The sequence below is a fragment of the Saimiri boliviensis genome, chromosome 7 (genome assembly GCF_048565385.1).
Source record: "Saimiri boliviensis isolate mSaiBol1 chromosome 7, mSaiBol1.pri, whole genome shotgun sequence".
NCBI classification, from domain to species: domain Eukaryota; kingdom Metazoa; phylum Chordata; class Mammalia; order Primates; family Cebidae; genus Saimiri; species Saimiri boliviensis.
In genome coordinates this window covers 98,651,058-98,662,799 of record NC_133455.1, presented here as the reverse complement: position 1 = coordinate 98,662,799, position 11,742 = coordinate 98,651,058, and the positions used below count along the sequence as shown (strand labels likewise).

At 47.4% G+C, this 11,742-nt stretch overlaps 1 non-coding gene across 1 annotated transcript; it reads right to left on the bottom strand.

Moving 5' to 3' along the window:
* Window positions 1–9,911: 9,911 nt before the first annotated feature.
* LOC120365197 (5S ribosomal RNA) lies at window positions 9,912–10,030 on the bottom strand. Its single transcript, XR_005580205.1, has one exon. It is a non-coding gene; the product is annotated as a 5S ribosomal RNA (ribosomal RNA).
* Window positions 10,031–11,742: the final 1,712 nt, after the last annotated feature.

Sequence of the window (11,742 nt, the reverse complement as noted above, 5' to 3'; positions counted from 1 at the left end):
GCGCCACCATGCCCAGCTAATTTTTTTGTATTTTTAGTAGAGATGGGGTTTCACCATGTTGACCAGGATGATCTCGATCTCTTGACCTAGTGATACACCTGCCTCGGCCTCCCAAAGTGCTGGGATTACAGGCGTGAGCCACCGCGCCCGGCTTATATGTATTTTTTTAATGACAATATAAATACTTTTCACTTCTGAGCCAAGGAATATGCTATGATTACGTTTTTCCTAGAGTTAATAATTGTCTGTTTTTTTCCATGTTATCTTTTTTGTATTTATGACTAAATCTTCCCATTCTATCTACAGGTGCTTATATGGGAATGGGATTAGAGAGCCTTTAATTTTCTACTTTGTATATTTCTATATTGTTTAACTTTGTAAGAACACCCATTTTTTAACAGTAAAAGCAATAAAAATAAAGTTAATACTATCATAGTAATACTATTATTGTCATCCCAAGAAAACATATTAAAAAGATTTATTTAAAAAGTTCATTATAAAGGAATGAAATGTGAATCTATAGCCTTAAAAAAAAAAGAAAAGTTCATTATAAACCTTTTCGTTTTTCCACTTTGAAAACCACAAACACAATGAAAGTGTTAACTACCCACCAGCAAAGAATAGAATCTTCTAGATCTCAACAAACCAGACAGAATGATTGCATGCATTATTCAGCTGTCTGTTTGGCCATTAATTAGCCAAATACCACAACAGGCTTTTTAAAATTTTTTTTTTTTTTTGAGACGGAGTTTCGCTCTTGTTACCCAGGCTGGAGTGCAATGGCGCGATCTCGGCTCACCGCAACCTCCGCCTCCTGGGTTCAAGGGATTCTCCTGCCTCAGCCTCCTGAGTAGCTGGGATTACAGGCACGTGCCACCATGCCCAGCTAATTTTTTTGTACCTTTAGTAGAGACGGGGTTTCACCATGTTGACCAGGATGGTCTCGATCTCTTGACCTCGTGATCCACCCGCCTCAGCCTCCCAAAGTGCTGGGATTACAGGCTTGAGCCACCGTGCCCGGCAAAAAATTTTTTTTAAACTTAATTTATTTACTATTTTTTGAGACAGAGTCTCGCTCTGTCGCCCAGGCTGGAGTGCAGTGGTGCGATCTCGGCTGACTGCAACCTCCACCTTCCAGGTTTGAGCGATTCTCCTGCCTCAATCTCCTCTTCATATGTTGGCAGAGATGACCACCATTATATCTAAAGCTAGAAATCCCAACAAAGAAAACTCCTTTCCCAGTCGTCCCAGCAAAAGTTCCAAGAAAAGCCCTGATTGGCTAGGTCTCTGTCATAGTCCTCCATTCTTCAAAATAAGTAGTCCCACCCAAACTACAACAAGTGAAAGTGTTCCTATGCAACACGCTGTCTATTGTCAATGTGGAAATTATCCTTTCAAAAGAATCTAAAGCTTGAAAACCTCCTTTCAATATTTCCAAGGGCAGAATACTGAGACAGCCAAGCAGGACACATAAAGATTCAGGCCAGGTACAGTAGCTCATGCATGTAATCTCAACACCGGGAGGCTGAGGCAGGTGGATGCCCAGAAGTTCAAGACCAGCCTGACAAACATAGTGAAACCCCATCTCTACTAAAAATACAGAATTAGTCAAGTGTGGTGGCACAAGCCTGTAATCCTAGCTACTTGGAATGCTGAGGCAGGAGAACTGCTTGAACCCAGGAGGCGGAGGCTGCAATGAGCTGAGATCCCGCCACTGCACTCCAGCCTGGACAACAGAGTGAGACTCTATTCTCAGAAAGAAAAAGAAAAGAAAAGACTATATATGTAAAGAAGGTGAAAACCTCCTTGGAAAATAGTTTAATAAGCACTGTTACTTTAACAATGTGAACAGCTACAGTCAGACTGAGCCCTCAGTCTGCAGGCATCCCCAAACTTTTTACACAGGGGGCCAGTTCACTGTCCCTCAGACCGTTGGAGGGCCGCCACATACTGTGCTCCTCTCACTGACCACCAATGAAAGAAGTGCCCCTTCCTGAAGTGCGGCGGGGGGCCGGATAAATGGCCTCAGGGGGCCGCATGTGGCCCGCAGGCCTTAGTTTGGGTACACCTGGTCTAGAGAATGGGCTTAAGCCATTGTCAATTTTTAAAACACTGTGTTTATAAGATCCAAATTTTGGCTGGGCATGGTGGCTCACACCTGTAATCCCAGCACTTTGGGAGGCCGAGGCGAGTGGATCACGACGTCAGGAGTTCCAGACCAGCCTGGCCAAGATGGTGAAACCCCGTCTCTATTAAAAAAAAAAAAAAAGGCCAGGCACGGTGGCTCAAGCCTGTAATCCCAGCACTTTGGGAGGCCGAGGCGGGTGGATCACGAGGTCAAGAGATCGAGACCATCCTGGTCAACACAGTGAAACCCCGTCTCTACTAAAAATACAAAAAATTAGCTGGGCATGGTGGTGTGTGCCTGTAATCCCAACTGCTCAGGAGGCTGAGGCAGGAGAATTGCCTGAACCCAGGAGGCGGAGGTTGCGGTGAGCCGAGATCACGCCATTGCACTCCAGCCTGGGTAACAAAAGCGAAACTCCGTTATCAAAAAAAAAAAAAAAAAAAAAGGCCGGGCGCGGTGGCTCACGCCTGTAATCCCAGCACTTTGGGAGGCCGAGGCGGGTTGATCGCGAGGTCAAGAGATCGAGACCATCCCGGTCAACATAGTGAAACCCCGTCTCTACTAAAAATACAAAAAAAATAGCTGGGCATGGTGGTGCGTGCCTGTAATCCCAGCTACTTAGGAGGCTGAGGCAGGAGAATTGCCTGAACCCAGGAGGCGGAGGTTGCGGTGAGCCGAGATCGCACCATTGCACTCCAGCCTGGGTAACAAGAGCGAAACTCCGTCTCAAAAAAAAAAAAAAAAATTAGCTGGGCATGGTGGCGCGTGCCTGTAATCCCAGCTAGTCAGGAGGCTGAGGCAGGAGAATTGCCTGAACCCAGGAGGCGGAGGTTGCGGTGAGCCGAGATCGCGCCATTGCACTCCAGCCTGGGTAACAAGAGCGAAACTCCATCTCAAAATAAAAAATAAAAAAAAAATAAAGCCAAGCAAACTTGCTCTAAAATCAATACGCTAAATCTCTATGCTATGCTCCTTCTCTCAAAAAGTACTCAATTATATTACTGGCCGGGCGCAGTGGCTCACACCTGTAATCCCAGCACTCTGGGAGGCCAACTCACCTGAAGTCCAGAGTTCGAGATCAGCCTGGCCAACATGACGAAACCCCGTCTCTACTAAAAGTACAAAAATTACAGGCATGGTGGCACATGCCTGTAGTACCAACCACTCAGGAGGCTGAGGCAAGAGAATCACTTGAACCTGAGAGGCGGAGGTTGCAGTGAGCAGAGATTGTGACACTGCACAGTGAGACTCTGTCTCAAAACACCAACAACAAAAGTTATAGTACTGCCTTATCAACTAAACGAAGGTGGCTTTCTTTTTTTTTTTGGAGACAGAGTCTCCCACTGTTGCCTGGGCTGGAGTGCAATGGTGCAATCTCGGCTCACTGCAACCTCTGCCTCCCGGGTTCAACTGATGCTCCTACCTCAGCCTCCTGAGTAGCTGAGATTACAGGCACACACCAACACACCCAGCTATTTTTTTTGTATTTTTAGTAGAGACAAAGTTTCACTATGTTGGCCAGACTGGTCTCAAACCCCTGACCTCATGATCCACACACTTCGGTCTCTCAAAGAGCTGGGATTACAGGTGTGAGCCACCACACCTGGCAGAGAAGGTGGTTTTAAATTTCATTTTACAAACATAAGCATAACAATTTGTTTTATTCTATCAGTGATTTTTCTGGAGGTGGAAATATTCCTGGAATAACCAACAAATTTTAAAGTTAAAAGAGTAAATATATTATGCCCTAGTGCTTTCTTTAAAAAATTTAATAATAGGGATTTTCCCCCTCTGGGGTCCCCTTCCACCCTCGTGGAAGCTGCTTTTCCTCTCCTAAACGCCATCTCTCTCTCTATTCCCTTCCACTCAGGGTGTAAGCTGCTTTCCTCTCCTGGATTCCATCTTTCTGGATTCTCTCACTCAGTGTGAGAGCTAGCTGTTTCTTTTTTTTTTTTTTTTTTGGAGACGGAGTTTCGCTCTTGTTACCCAGGCTGGAGTGCAATGGCGCGATCTCGGCTCACCGCAACCTCCGCCTCCTGGGTTCAGGCAATTCTCCTGCCTCAGCCTCCTGAGTAGCTGGGATTACAGGCACACGCCACCATGCCCAGCTAATTTTTTGTATTTTTAGTAGAGACGGGGTTTCACCATGTTGACCAGGATGGTCTCGATCTCTTGACCTTGTGATCCACCCGCCTCGGCCTCCCAAAGTGCTGGGATTACAGGCTTGAGCCACCGCGCCCGGCCGCTAGCTGTTTCTTTCTCTCCTCCTTTTCCTCTCTCTGCCTAAATAAATCACTTTCTGAAAAAAAAAATTAATAATAATTTCCACTTGGAAGTTTAATGAGATCTCAGACTTATCTGGCTAAAACTGAACTCCTGGTCTTCCAAACCAGCTATACACCTTTTCCCATTTCTGTTTGTTTTTGTTTTGAAACAGAGGCTCACTCTGTTGCTCTGGCGGGAATGCAGTGACATCATCATAGGTCACTGCAGTCTTAACCTCCCAGGTTCAAGTGATCCTCCCAACTCAGCCTCCCAAGAAGCCGGGACTACAGGTGTGTGCCACCACACCCAGCTAATTTATTTATTTTTATTTTTTTATTTTTGTAGGGATAGGGTCTCCCTACATTGCCCATACTGGTCTTGAACTCCTGGACTCAAGCAATCCTCCCACCTCAGGCTCCCAAAGTGCTGGGATTACAAGTGTGAGCCACCATGCCCAGCCTCCATTTCTGTTAATGTTAACTCCATTAGCTCAGGTCAAAGAATTTGGAGTTATCCTCATTTCTTTCTTTTCCTTTTTTTTTTTTTTTTTTTAAGACAGAGTCTTGCTGTGTTGCGGAGGCTGGAGTGCAATGGCTCAATCTCAGCTCACTGCAACCTCCACCTCCTGGTTCAAGCGATTCTCCTGCCTCAGCCTCCCAAGTAGTTGAGACTACAGGCACCCACCTGGCTAATTTTTCGTTTTGTATTTTTTTTTAGTAGCGACAGGGTTTCACTATGTTGGCCAGGTTGACCTTGAACTCTTGACCTCGTGATCCACCCACCTAGGCCTCCCAAAATGCTGGGATTACAGGCATGAGCCACTGCACCAGGCTGTTTCCTCTTTTTCTTTTACCTCCACATCTAAGTCACAAGCTGTTGGCTCTGTCTTTAAAGTATGCTCAGATATATGGAGTTAATCTACTGCAATTACCTTGGTGGAGGACACCATCTCACTAGAATTACTGCAATTGCTTTTTTTTTTTTTTTTTTTTTTTTTTTAAATTTAAGACAGGGTGTTGCTTTGCCACCCTGGCTGGAGTGCAGTGGTGCACTCATGGCTCACTGCAGCCTCAACCTCCTGGGCTCAAGTGATTCTACCACTTCAGCCTCTCAAGTAGCTGGGACTACAGGTATGCACCACCATGCCTGGCTAATTTGTGTATTTTTAGTATAGATGGAATTTTACTATGTTGCCCAGGCTGGTCTTGAACTCCTGAGCTCAAGCAATGTGCCTGTCTTGGCTTCCCAAAGTCCTGGGATTATAGGCATGAGCCACCGTGCCCTGCCTGCGGTTGCCTCCTAATCCTTTTAAAAGTAAGATAGATATAACCCTCCACTCAAAAGTCTCCCCTGGCTTTTCATCCTCCCCAGAGTTAAAACTAAAGTTTTAGCTGGGCATGGTAGCTCACACCTGTAATCCCAGCACTTTGGGAGGCTGAGGCAGGCAGATCGCAAGGTCAGGAGATAGAGACCATCCTGGCTAACACTGTGAAACCCCGTCTTTACAAAAAAAAATTTTTTTTCAAAAAGTAAAAAAAAAAAAACCAAGTTTTAACAATGACCTAGACACATAAGGCCGCAAGAGAAGGGCTCTGTCTCTCTCATCCCATCACCTACAATTCACCTCCTAGCCACTCTGGCCTCCTTACTGCCTCTCACACTCACCAGGCAGGCAGGCACCCACCTCAGAAATTTCCCAATAGCTGCTCTGTCACTTTGAACATTCTTCCTCCTGGTATCCCTCCCTCTCTTTCTTCCTTCCTTGCTTCCCTACAACTCCCCCCTATCCTATAGGTGGGTCAAGATAGCCAGTGGGAGATCTATGTCAGTTCAATCTAAATCATTACAAGCTTGCTTGGCTCAGAGTACACTGAAGTTTATACACCAAACTAAACTAAATCATTGGTGCAGTTAATTAGAAATCAAGCGGCAACAGGAGGCCTAAGGTAAAGACCCTCGGAGAGCAGTAACACTGGGGACACCTCAGGGTGGCTGCAGAGCAGGGAATACTGCTCTGGTCCCAAGAATGCCTTCTCAACATGGAGACTGCATGAGGGGCTCCTAAAGAGGGCTTGTGCAAAGATCTCTGAGGAGAGAATCAACCTCTGGCTCGCCTCCTTGCCAGCTCCCATCTGCAAGATCCGGGAGGGTCTTTGCAGATGGGAGCTAGCAAGGAGGAGAAAAGCCTTGCAGGGCAGAGATCACAGAACGCCTCAGGCTCTGCCCAGGTTCTTGGAATCTAGAGTGATTTTAATTGCTCTATGTCCTCAGCGCTCAGGAGATAAAAGCGCCTTGACTGAGTATGGTCAGACCCGGTGGCTCCTTAACCGCTATACTTCTGATGCAGCTGCACCCTGATAGCAATCAGTGATAAACTCAGAGTGCCAGTTTAGCATGTCTTAGAAGGATCTCAAGTGCTGTTAAATACTCAAAGCACTAGTTTAGCATGTCTTAGAAGGATCTGAAGTGCTCTCCTCCCAGCTATCTTACTTACTCCTTTACCCTCCCCTCCAGGCCCATAATATCAATGAGATTATGCACATAATAAAAGCGTTTGGAGCCCAGAGCTTGGGGCCAACGAGGTTCCCACGCGTTGGTTCCCTGGACCGATGCTGAAACTTCTACTCTTGTGTCTCTGTCTTTATTTCCTTTTCTCAATCCCTCGCCACCACTGGGACTAAGAGCACCCACGTACAGGGTTGGGGCTGGTACCCAACACTGTACCCATATAAACCCAAACCCCAGAATCAGATGAGGAGATGAGGAGACAAGCAGATGAACAGCAGAACAACATGGCAGAGAAAAAGAGAAGAGGAGGAACATCTGAATGCCAAGAGGAGTTCTGCTGAGGCTGGTTGGAGAGGAGTTGAGTAGCTAGACAGCCACTCCAGGGAAGATCATCTTCCCACTCCATCCCCACTTCCAGCTCCCCATCCATCCCACCGAGAGCCACCTCCATCACTCAATAAAACCCCTGCATTCATCCTTCAAGTCCTGTGTGACCTGATTCTTCCAGGATCCTGGATGAGAGTTCAGGATATAGAAAACTGTCACACTGGCCCTCTGCCCTTGCAGAAAGTCCACTGAGCTGGTTAACACTCAAGTAGTCCATGGATGGCAAGGCTAAAAGGACACACTGTAACACACATCCACGTGTGTTAGGGGCTCCTGTAAGGGGTTTGAGCTGTGGCAGTGACCGAACAGATGAGTCTCACCCCTGTTTTATGTCCTGTGAGGGGGGTTCTCCAGTTTCATCTTGGGGCTTGTCCAGGATACAATCTAAGCAGGGTGAGTTAAAATGTGAAACTGTCTTAGCTCCCATATAGAAGGGAGAAAAAAAAAAATGTGAAACTGTCAGATCTGCCTCTTTTCCAAGACCCTGTCTTTTCTGCTCTGTCCCTCCATGGAGGTCAAGTTGCCACATGGGACTGGAGTAAAACCCTGGGGCAACCAAAGGCATTTTTTGCTGGAAGGTCCCAAGACTGAACTCCAGCGGCCAAGACTCCCTGACTTCACTTGGTTTCTTTTCTTTTCTCAATTTGAAATAGCTCATATCTCTTCCTTTATAATGTTAAGGGTTTTGCTACACACTGCAGCAATATTAAATAGAATGAGTGAGTGGCTCAGCCATGAAAGGTGCAATTCAGAACGATGTGGTTTCCATTTATTCTTAGGGTTGCCATCCTCACCCCTGACCACAGGACACCTCCTCTCCTTACTCCAGCCTCCTCAGGCCTGTGGGCCTGTCCACAGCATGCAAAAGCCGCACCCAACCACCTCAAGGAGCAGGAGAAAACCGCTGGAACCCTGTACCACCCACTGGCTGTCGCTTCCCACCCACCGCTCCAACGGAACTTTTCCTCCCCTGGCCACGTATTTCAGCCCTCTCGGAACCAGGGGAAGGATACGATGATTAAAGGAAACCATTTGCACTGAGCAAGGGGTTCTCACCCCAGGATCTCCCGCTTCAGTCCCTTAAGCTGTTTATTCTGTTTTTCCTTCTCTAAATGAGAGGATTCCTATGCCCAGCACAAATTCAGTGGGGCTCATTTGAGACCTAATCTAAACAGATACAGACAGCCCCTGGAATACTTTTTTGTTTGTTTGTTTGTTTGTTTTTTGGTCTCAAACTTGATTCCAAGCTTCAGGCTGAAGCCCTAGGAAGGAAAACCAGATCTGAGGGATCCAAAGCCAGGCAACAGGCACAATGTAAATGCGCAGGAGCAATTCCTGCAAACTCAACCCTCCACCTCATGGAAGGAGGCCATGGTCCATGGCATACATGAGGCTCAGGGAACCCAAAGGTTGCCAGCATTAGAGAGGCAGGAGGCAGGAGGCATAGGTGAGTGTGGATAAATCCTCTAGGCATTCCCTGCATCATAGGTGCATGCCACACTGGCATCCATGGGTGGCACCTGTCAAGGTCCGTGGGATTTCGGAGTAAGACAGAAGAAAAAAGGGGGTAACTCATTTTCTCTCTCCCTAATGCCCCAAATTGTCACTGAAAGAATGGAGGAAAATGAAGGACACCTCTATTCTCTGTCTTTCAGAATGGGCAATCAGCTCTCTTCACCACACCCAACTTATACTCCTCTATACTCCTCAGGAGTGTATCCTGAACCACCGGGACTGCTTTGACACTCAGAATCTGGAGGAAAAATGCCTCATGGTCCTCTGCAAAAAGGTTTGGCCAAATTAGGAAGGACTGGGTTGGCCTCAGGAAGGAACCACTCATTTCATTACCCTCCAGCAGTTGGACCTTTTCTGTAGATTTAAGAACAGATGGTCTGAGGCCCCATATAAGCAGGCTTTCTATACCTTGCAGGGCAATCCAGACCTTTGCTGACAGTGTGGGATTGATCCAGCCCTCCTGTTTGCCATCTCAGGAACGGCAGCAAGGGGCAAGCCCAGGGAACTAAGGAAGAGAAGCCCACTCCCTCTGGCCCTGCTCCTCCGGGTCCATCCCAACCTCCCCATCTAGCTTCAGCCTCTCACTTGCCCCCGCTAAGAATCCTCACCCTAGACTCCAGTCTCACTCTTGCCCCTTCAACAAACGCCTGGCGAATTTGGTCCCAGTAGGATCCAGGTCCCCTTCTCTCTACAGGACTAAAAGCAAGTTAACAGGGATCTTGGTAAGTTTTCAGATGACCCTGATATATAGAGGCTTTCCAGAATTTCACCCAACTATTTGAACTCTCCTGGAGAGACATTTTCTTTTTTTTTTTTTTTTGAGATGGAGTTTCGCTCTTGTTACCCAGGCTGGAGTGCAATGGCGCGATCTCGGCTCACCGCAACCTCCGCCTCCTGGGTTCAGGCAATTCTCCTGCCTCAGCCTCCCGAGTAACTGGGATTACAGGCACACGCCACCATGCCCAGCTAATTTTTTGTATTTTTAGTAGAGACGGGGTTTCACCATGTTGACCGGGATGGTCTCGATCTCTTGACCTCGTGATCCACCCGCCTCGGCCTCCCAAAGTGCTGGGATTACAGGCTTGAGCCACCGCGCCTGGCAGCCGAAAGCCTACGGCACCCGGTGTTCCCAGGCAGTCTCCCATCCAGGTACTAACCAGGCCCGACCCTGCTTTGCTTCCGAGATCTGACGAGATCGGGCGCGTTCAGGGCGGTATGGCAGTAGAATTTCTGTCTTTAAATAGAACATTTTAGTGCATGTATCAGTCTAGGTACAATCAAGAGCCAGAGACCACAATGGTAATTGGAAGAGGAAATATAATATAAAGTATTAAATAAAATGGGTGACATAACCGACCCTGTCTCAAAATAATATTATTAAATATTATTTAATGATACTAAATGAAATTAGGGTAATAGGGATTGATTGGTAAGAAGCAGAGAGAATTCTAATAAATATAGTGGTTAAAAGAACAGCCACGACACCCTGCTGTAATCCCAGCACTTTGGAAGGCCGAGGCGGTTGGATCACTTGAGGTCAGGAGTTCAAGACCAGCCTGGCCAACACGGGCCACTGCACTCCAGCCTGAGCAACAAAGCGAGAATCTGTTTTAAAAAAAAAAAAAAAAAAAGGAACAGCTACTACTCTAGACTCCGAAGTAGAACGTCCAAGAAAAAGTATAGCTCACACTCCTGCCACGCTAGGGCAAACAGATCATGACAATGGGTCACCAGATGGCAAAGAAGTCTCTCTGGTGCCAGATAACTGGAAACTTCTAGAAATCGACCCTCTGGAACTTACCGGAATTCCTCATACCAGGGGGCCCAGGAAAGGGAAAGCTGTTCACCAGAGGCATCTGACATGAGGCATTCTGCATCAAAGGCACAGGAGGAAGAGGAAGCAGCCCGCCACGGCGCCCTGCAGGAACCTGGTGCCGGAGAAGGGGCCTGGGCTGGACTCTGGGGTGGTCATGCGCGCAGGAGAAGCTGGATGCTAGCAAGGGGCGCATGCTGCAAGCGCCTCAGGATGCAGTGCCGCGACAACAGGAAGTCAAACCCTTTTCTTTTTGCAAGGTCTCTCGAGCGCCCTCTACTGATAGTTTCTGTGTCATCTGGCAAGAGAAAACTAAAGGCCCAGAACCATTTTCACAGAGCAGAAAACAGGGTGAATATGGACCTGAGAGGCCATGGATAAATAACGCACAGTCCACTTATACTTTAACGTTATTACTCACATATTTGATCTTAAGTCTATGTGCTTTCTATTTGTCCCACTTAGTTTTATGTTCCTTTGTGTCCCCTTTCTTGCCTTTTTTTTCCGGAGACCAAGTGTCAGTCTGTCGCCCAGGCTGGACTGCAATGGCGCCATCTTGACTCACTGCAATCTCCATTTCTCAGGTTCAAGGGATTCTCCTGCCTCATCCTCCCAAGTAGCTGGGATTACAGGAATGCGCCATAACGCCCGGCTAATTTTTTGTGGGGTTTTTTTTTTTTTTTTTTTTTTTTTTGAGACGGAGTTTCGCTCTTGTTACCCAGGCTGGAGTGCAATGGCGCGATCTCGGCTCACCGCAACCTCCGCCTCCTGGGTTCAGGCAATTCTCCTGCCTCAGCCTCCTGAGTAGCTGGGACTACAGGCACGCGCCACCATGCCCGGCTAATTTTTTGTATTTTTAGTAGAGACGGGGTTTCACCATGTTGACCAGGTTGGTCTCGATCTCTCGACCTTGTGATCCACCCGCCTCGGCCTCCCAAAGTGCTGGGATTACAGGCTTGAGCCACCGTGCCCGGCTCTTTTTGTGTGTTTTTAGCAGAAACGAGGTTTCACCATGTTAGCCAGGATGGCCTCTATCTTCTGACCTTCTGCCCACCTCAGCCTCCCAAAGTGTTGGGATTACAGGCATGAGCCACTGTGCCCAGACGTGTTTTTTAAAAAACTTATT